Here is an 8797-nt window from a genome sequence, read left to right on the forward strand (position 1 = left end):
GGGTAAGGAGATGTGTTGTAGTATCATTGTTTGACGTAAGTGTCTTAAATGGTCGTGCAAAAGCAAGTAAATTGCTCAATCATCCAACTCCAGGCCGGCCATATGTGGTGTGTTCCCAATTGGGGGACAACCCATTGGCCCCAAATCAAAGCTTCAGGCTCATTTTTGGAAGTGGTGAAAAGATATTTCACTCTATTTTCTTTAGTGGTTTCATTTATGATTATTGTCATCTCAAATATCCTTAAAAACTCAACGACAGAAAGAATTTAAGGTCCCTTAAATGATAATTCAATACCATTCTTTCAACGAGGAGTGTGCCAAATGTTTTTAATCAGGTTGGATATACCTGAAGTCATTGTTAGAGATGTGATTTAGGTGTAAAGTTAGTGTGCGTAGTACACATTCATCCAAACAACTAACTTTCCCACATTCCTACCTAATCACGTGTTTAATTGAATAGGTCATATGTATTAAGAAACATGATTCAATTAACTCATATTCGAGGACAATATCAATAAGATTATCCATAAGTAAAACATACACCAAACTTGAATCCAAAAACATGGAAAATTGTTCATAAAGTAAACCAAAATTACTAGGGTGGATTCGGCCAACAAGGTCATTAATGTCAAAATTTTGCTTTTCCAACAATGTTCGGTGGAGCGAAATTAATCTCACATATTGACTACGAGAATGGCACTCTTCAACGACATTGGTAGGGGCACAAACTGGTGCATAACCAATGATCTATTCCATCGAGACATAAGTAGATTATGCAGTGTTGAGGTTCAAGGAATATTTTCCCTTATTCTTGAAGTTTTAGGTCTTAGATACCAAGGATCATGCTTCAGGCATGATGCCATATCTTGGCAGGCCCTGATTGTACCATAGATTGTAAAAACAAACTCGAAATTGGATTATGAAATAGTATACCATTCGGTGTATCCTTGCCGAAGCAGTGCATCACCATTTAGTACGCTTTGACCGAACTGGGTCAAGCTATTCGGTAAACTCCAGCCGAACTGAGTCTATGTTGTTCCCTCATGTTTGTGGTAGTAATCAGATCCGAGAATTTGGTAAACTTCCACTTTCTACACTACTACTTCAGGGGCAAGTTAGAAACATGGAATGACGAGAAAAAGTATTCTCCAGTCAAAATTCGATCAAATTTATAAACTTCAGAATTGTACTCATTCATAGACATAATCATGGTGTGCTTCAGGCAATGTCTTGCATGATTAGATGGTCTATAGAAGCGAGCCAAAGAGCCATGGAATCCTCGTTCATGAGGTACTTTCGTTTGTAATTCTTCGGGCATAAGTTTTCGAATGAAGATCATGGCGGAGGCTTATTCGGCTCTTCCTTGCCATTGTTGGCTTCAATGGTGTCTCAGCTTCTTGATAGTCAAGTGGAGATTCACGTCTTGTACCCACATATAAAATGGTTTCTATTAGAAAAGTCCAAATAAAGGAAATCGAACTTGTGATGATTTGACAATCCACTGAATTGGAGGGAACAATATTGTGATTAGTGCTATGGGAATGAATCATCCATAACCATCAAAGTTAGAATATTCGAGTTCTAAGACATGGTTTTCATGAAAAACGTCAGGTTTTCATGGGTGTATTATTTTATGAAAACTTCGGGTTTCAAAGGCACTAAATTTGAAACTACTAGTTCAATTTAGTTTATGAACGTTCAGTTCATAAAAGAGAGGTTCTTGTAAGAACATAGAATGCAATATACAACTAAGTGTAGTGGATTTGAGTTTCTTCAAGAACTCAAGTGTGAGTGCTTCGGGACTACGAAAGTGAGTCAACGGTTCAAAGAAAAGAAATAAAATATTGAATCGTTATTGTCCAAAAGTAATATTCAAGTCAATAATTTTGGATTCATTATAATGGACTGCATGTCACTTTTAATTAATTCAATAGATCGGGACCATTCGGGGTCGATTATAGAAGCAAAATAATAATAACATTCGGGTTAAAATTATTTTAAAATGCCAAAAATTAGCAGTGGATTCAAAAAGTCATAGCCCAATAACATTGGGCTTGGGTACCGTGAATAGGGCACCAAAAATATATGGGTGCGATCTAAAAACAAGACAAAAATGGCTTTAGGCCGAGAACAAAAGGTGGGAGCCCAACATGCTACTGGAGGCGTGCCAATTAGCTACTGGCTGATGGGAGGCTAGCCAAGAAAAGCCCAGCAATGCAAAAGGCTTACTAGTATGCGAGCTGAAATTTGTGAGGAGAGAAGCCTAGCAAGTGGGTTTTGTGCACAGCAAACATCCAAAAAGGGGCTGTGTCTGTGGCAGTGTGTCCTGGCTTGGCTTCAGGCCAGCTAGGCGCAGCTTGGCACACTGTTTCGGTGTGGCTCAATGATTTTTCCAATTTTTTCTTCTTCTTTTTTCAAAATTTTAGGGTTTTCAGAACCCAAAATAATAAAATAATAATGTTTCTATTTTATTTCGATTCTTTGACTCACAAATTCCACATATAAAAAATTGCGTAATACATGAAACAAATATATATATTGACAAATATATGAATATATATGAATATATATATATATATATATATCAGAAGGAAAATATAAACATAGGGGGTTCATGCATCATGATGAATGTTTTCATGCTTCAAGGTTGTTTCAAACATCTTCCCTTATTTTAAGCATACCTGATTGGCAGAAAATGACAAAAGCCTTTAAATTTGTAGAAGATCCTTCGCAGAAAGCCTGAATTTGTATCACGTTGTGAACACGGAAATTCCTGCAACAAACGAGACAAAAACATGTGTACAAAATAATATTTTGTATTAATGATTTTGGGGTTACAATCTCTCTCAAAATTGATCCTCTGATTCGATCTTCGTAAGGTGTTGATTTGTGGATGTGCGATTGATCCAAGGGCCGTCGAGGCTTGATCTTGGATGAACGGTTGAAAGTTTTCTTCAAGGGCCGTTTGGGCTTAATCTTGAAGGTTGAGGGAAGTTTTTTCAATGGGCTTTGGGGCTTGATCTTGATGAACAGTTGATGAATGGATCTTCAAGGGCTTTTGGGCTTTATCTTGAAGAACAGTTGGATATGTGGATTTGTTGATGTTGTTGATCCAAAGGGTCGTTGGGGCTTGATCTTAGGATGAACGGATGATGAACGATACACACTTTCTTCAAGGGCCATCGAGGCTTGATCTTAAATTGGTGAAAGTTCTTCAAGGGTCGTCGAGGCTTTGTCTTGAAGGAGGATTTGACGAAGAACGAAGAAGGCTTTCTTGATCCTTTGGGATTTCTTGGGAATTTAGGAGGTTGGATGCTTGAAAGCTTTAGAACTTCAAAGCTTCACGGATTTAGGGAATTCTCTTCCAATTTGGGAGTAGAGAAAATGTATATGTGAATTGGTCTTCTAAAATGAATGAAATGGCTTCTATTTATAAAATTTTCCAAGGCCTAATTTTGAATATAATATTCAGATGAAATAAATCGTTTCTGCCAGGTGTTGACACGTGTCTTGCTTGATGACTTTTTCGATTTATTTTGATTTTTCGTTTAGTCACACACTATGTGTAAAATTTATGTGACACGTGAGTGTTGAAATTGTAACTATTGGTCAACAATTATTTCACCGAAATTTTAATGTCTACAAATGCCCCCACTTCAAGGCGCGCCGTATACATGTGCTTGCCACGTGTAGGAGATGCGTTTTGAAGTCCCTTAATGTAGATGTCGATCCAAGGGCCATCGAGGCTTGATCTTGAATTGGGCTGGAGATTTCTTCAAGGGTCGTTGAGGCTTGTTCTTGAACTTTTGTTTGAAATTTCTTCAAGGGCCGTCGAGACTTAATCTTGAAGGTTGGAATTGGACCACAAGGAGCTTCACGTGGTAGATGATCTTTGGCTTTGGTAGTGGATGAATCGGCACATATTTTGTTGCGCTTGTTGACTTTCCACACCTTTGATCTTGAACTGGGTTGGAGGATTTTCTGGATTCCTCCAATTGTTGACTTTCCACAGGCTTATTCTTGAACTGGGTTGGAGGATTTGGAGGATTTTCTGGTTTCCTCCAATTGTTGACTTTCCATAGCTTATTCTTGAACTGGGTTGAGGACTTTCTGGCTTCCTCCGATTGTTGACTTTCCACAGCTTATTCTTGAACTGGGTTGGATGACCTTTTGGCTTCCTCCAATTGTTGACTTTCCACAACTTATTCTTGAACTGGGTTAGAGGATTTTCTGGTTTCCTCCGAAGGTTTAAACTTACCATTTTTTTATGTGGAGCTGGATTTGATTCAAGGGTGATAGACACTTGATTTTGAATCGTACTTGTTATTTCTTCAAGGGTCATCGAGGCTTGATCTTGAATTGGGCTAGAAGCTTCTTCAAGGATCGTTGAGGCTTGATCTTGAAGGTTGATTCGATCACATAGAAAGCAGGCACGAGGTGAAGGTGATGGCCTGTTTCTTTGTTCAATCTTTCTAATTCACACCTGAGCAGTTTGGTTAACGGTATGATCTTTAAGAGTGATGGGCGCTTCTTCCAGTTGGTGACTTGATCTTTAAGGATTTGATTTAAGGGTGGTGAATTGGCATGTGCATCTCACAACGCCTAGCGAGTTGACCCAAGAATTTGAGGGTCAAAACGAGTCCACCAAACCCAGAGTGATTGCAACCCTAATTATATGAGATACTTTTGATTTTGAAGAAGTAGCGGATGAATTGGCACGTGCATTGTTATGCTTGTTTCTACATGCTTTAATGTATCATTTTCCCTTGCCTTATCTGTTCTTCGGGCATATGTGGTATCTTATCTGGAAGCATAAGATGTTGAAACAATGGGTACTTCGAGAGCAGTGCTAGGTAAGCAATCAGGGAACGGTTCCAAGCAGTCGGTTCCTGACTGGGAGTTTGAGTGGAGGTTCCGACATATTGCTTTCTTTATCCTTGTCTTTGTAGGTAAGAATAAGGACAAAGAAAAGGACATGGAGATTGCATGATATGAGATACTCTTGCTTTCTACCCTGATGATATGAGATACTTTTGCTTTTGGTGTCATTTGTTTGCAAATGTATTCCCGAAGAGGAAGAAAACCGAGTATTTCAAGAGGCTCTGTTGGGAGTGTACTCTCGGAGGTGAGGAATGGTTGGGCATTTTGCCAGGTCTGCCTTGCTATGGACGACAAAGGTCGACATATATAGGAATTTCTCAACAGCCAATAATGACACTATTCCTTTACTTTTGTCGGCAACCGTTGGGTAATTAAAACAGTAAGATTCACGCGTTTTCGACTTTGTTAGAAATCTTTGCCCATGCTTTCTACAAAGTTGAGGTTGCATGTGAAAGGTGGCGACACACTTTGATTTGGCAAGTCCAGCTTTTTAAATTCAGAGAGCAGTACCTCTTCGATCTTTGAACCGGTGGCCTTGTTGCCTATCCGATTTCTGAACAAACAGCCCGGCTTTTGAAATTCGGGGAGAGGTGCCTTTTTGGTTTCCGAACGGCCACGTTGCCTCTTCGATTTCTGAACAAGCCGTGTTGCCTCTTCTTTTTATAGAGGCATTAATTGTGTTCAAAAACACACTTAGAGAGTTGCTACTTGTTAGGAATTTCCCTCATTTTGTATTTCTAAGAATTCGACTTACACGACCTCTTCTTCTTTCATCATTCTTGCAAATGACTTGCCCATCTGATCGTTGTCTTGATTTAAATGTTGGGGAAGATGTTGATATGTCTTCTCCAGACAACATATGGCGCCCGTCCTTCTTATCCGCCACCGGTCCTCTTACAGTTAGGGACTCTATGATGAAGGATGACATAATCGCTACGGTGGTAGCTAGAAATCTTCTCACCCCCAAGGACAACAGGATATTTTCCAAACGATCTGATGAGCTGGTTGTTCAGGACTCTCTGGCTTTCAGTGTTCAGTGTGCGGGCTTTGTATCAAATATGGGTCAACGCCTTCTTGCTCGTACTCGCCAGGTCGAATCCTTGATGGCTGAGGTGGCGAGTCTTAAGCAAGAGATTAAAGGGCTTAAGCATGAAAATAGAGAGTTGCATATGCTCGCAAATCGTTACTCAACGAGCATGAAAAAAAAGCTCGACTAGCTGCAGGAATCCGAAGGTCAGATTCAGAGTGACCACTGGACGTTTGTGGCTTTACTCCAAAGACATCTACTGCCTTCGTCCTCCGGAGCTTTACCAAGTGTTGAGGCTGCAAATAATCAACTTCTGGTGCCTTCCCCTTCTGAAGCTCTGCCAAGTACTGAGGCGCCACCTGATCAACCTTTGTGAAGGCTCCCTTCTGTTTGCTACTCCCTTTTATTTTATTTTTTTTATTTTCTGTCTCATGTAAAATGTACATTTATGTAACTTTTTAGAGAAATCAATAAATAAGTTTTATTTCTTTCACTGTCTATACATATACATATATATATATATATATATATATTTTCAGTGCGCTTGGCATCATCATTATTTTTCTTCTTTTTGCCAATTTGCATGTCTCATCTTTTGGATGGTGCCTGATGCACCGAAAACTTTATAACTTTTTTTTATTCTTTTTTTTTTTTTGCATGGTGCTGTCTACCAAGATTCCACCATTTTTTTTAATATCATTTCTTCTTCTTTCCAGATTGGTTTGTCTCCTTTCTTTTTTTCTTTTTCTTTTTTATATATATTCCCCACATGGTGCAGGCGATGGGCAGAATGAGAAGTACCACAACAACTTGGGCGAAGAGGGAGTTGAGGGCAAGAGTGGAGCTGTAGCCTCGGAGGGAGATCCAGGGACTGAAGATGGAGAAGCAAGGTTGGAGTAGGGCGCTGCGGTCTTGAATAATTTGAAGTCACTGGAGGAAAGACATCTGAATCCCCCTGTGGAGCCAATGAGGTATGTTAAGAAGCCAGCATAACATGTAAGCCTGGAGTGCAGCCCTATCTCCATCAGCACCATCACTGCCATCAAATGACGACGTTCCCTCATCCAATTCTCTGTCGCAATCGCAGGCGCTTTTAAGAATCCGAAATGATTTGGTGGAGACGTTGTCTGTACCGATTACCAGCAAAAAGTAGAGATGATAGTTCAACTCCGTAAAGCAATGGCAATGACGGACAAGCTTCGGTGATCCAACAGAAGCAACAGTGTTCATAGTTGCTACTGGCTGGGTCCTTGTTCCTTATGGCTTGCTTGCTGCAACTTGGGAGAGGAAAGAAAGCCGGAACGGATGCCGAGGGAGACGATGGTTTGGGATATCTTGTGGGTGACAAAACCAGACTTGCTGATGGTGAAGACAAATATAATGGCGCCGGCAGAGGATTGGAGGAGGAAGGTGCAGTTGAAGTTGATGATGATGGCTACGGTGATGTAGAAGAATAATAGGGTCCTGTAGAAGGAGCAACGGAAGGTGGAGTGCTTCGACGAACCACTTGCGCTCAGACTTGGTCTCGCCGAAGTTGCAGGTCATGCCAGCGAACACCGAGAGGCACTACCCTAATGAAGCCTCTACCAGTCTTGTTCCCAGCTTGCAGGTCCTTGTTCATCGACTTGAAACCCCTGATGATTCCGGCGATGAAGAAGAAAATGAAGAACTTTTTTTTTTTTTTTGCAACTGCAACAGCAACTCCTCCTCATCAACCAAGGCTGAGGTCCAATACAAGACTCTGCCTTCCGACGACGAAGATAGCGAGGACATCGATGGAGACCCTCCGTTTTGGTCCGATGCTGATGGGAAATCATCAATAGCTCTCTCCGGCGAACATATCAGAGTCAACGATGGTGACCACACATATTGACATAAGCAAACGGTGTCGTGTAATGCATGGTTTAGGGATGGGCAACAACGATATTGATGATGTTTGCCACTGTTTATGGCTTCTTCCGACGACAGGCGTGATAACGAGTGAAACAAGAAAGCATATCTTTACTTATTACAGTCGGCTGAGACGGCTGAGAGGATGGAGGGAAGAGTGATGGGTCGAGAGACTGGGCCTGGGCCTGGATTTGGGCTAGTGGAATCCGGTTGCGTCGAGCGAGCTAGGGATGATGATGGCATTGGGCCAGCCCGTGGCGTGTGGTGAGCTTGGCGAAAGCTGGACTTGGGGCCTGCTGTAGATTTTGACTGAGATTGTTTTTCTCCATCCATGCGGCTTTTAAGTGGACACTTCAACATATATAATATAAAAATATATTATATATTGTTGATGTACAAAATCAGCGAGGATTTTGGTATAACAGAAAGTGTCAGGTTTGTGACCTTCGCTTGGTTGCTTCGATCACTAGTGAAGATAAGTACGTAAATGAATAGGGACAGGGAAGCAAACACAAGATGTACGTGGTTCACCCAGATCGGCTACGTCCACGGAGTAGAGGAGTTCTCATTAATTGTGAAGGGTTTACACAAATACATAGGTTCAAGCTCTCATTTTGTGAGTTCTAGTGAATAGTTTGGTACAAAATGACATTAGGGATTATTGTGGGAGAATGATCCCTATTTATAGAAGAGAGTTTCTAGTTTTGTTCTAACATTGACACGTGTCGTATTGTGATTGGCTTCTGATGTTGACACGTGTCGAGCTGTGATTGGCTTCTGATGTCGACACGTGTCGCATTGTGATTGGCCTCCTGGTTGAAGGGAAACTCTTCTGGGTCCTTGACGGTATAACGTTGACCGGTGCTCAGTAGTTTCGGGATTGGTCAAGTATGGTACAAACAGTGCTCCCCTAAGTTCCCGAGTGAGGGAAGCTCCTTGGTTGGGGACTTGCAAGATCCAAGCCATTGAGTAATCACAAAACTTCTAAGTACTGAAGTG

This window comes from Malus sylvestris, chromosome 6, assembly GCF_916048215.2.
Source record: "Malus sylvestris chromosome 6, drMalSylv7.2, whole genome shotgun sequence".
NCBI classification, from domain to species: domain Eukaryota; kingdom Viridiplantae; phylum Streptophyta; class Magnoliopsida; order Rosales; family Rosaceae; genus Malus; species Malus sylvestris.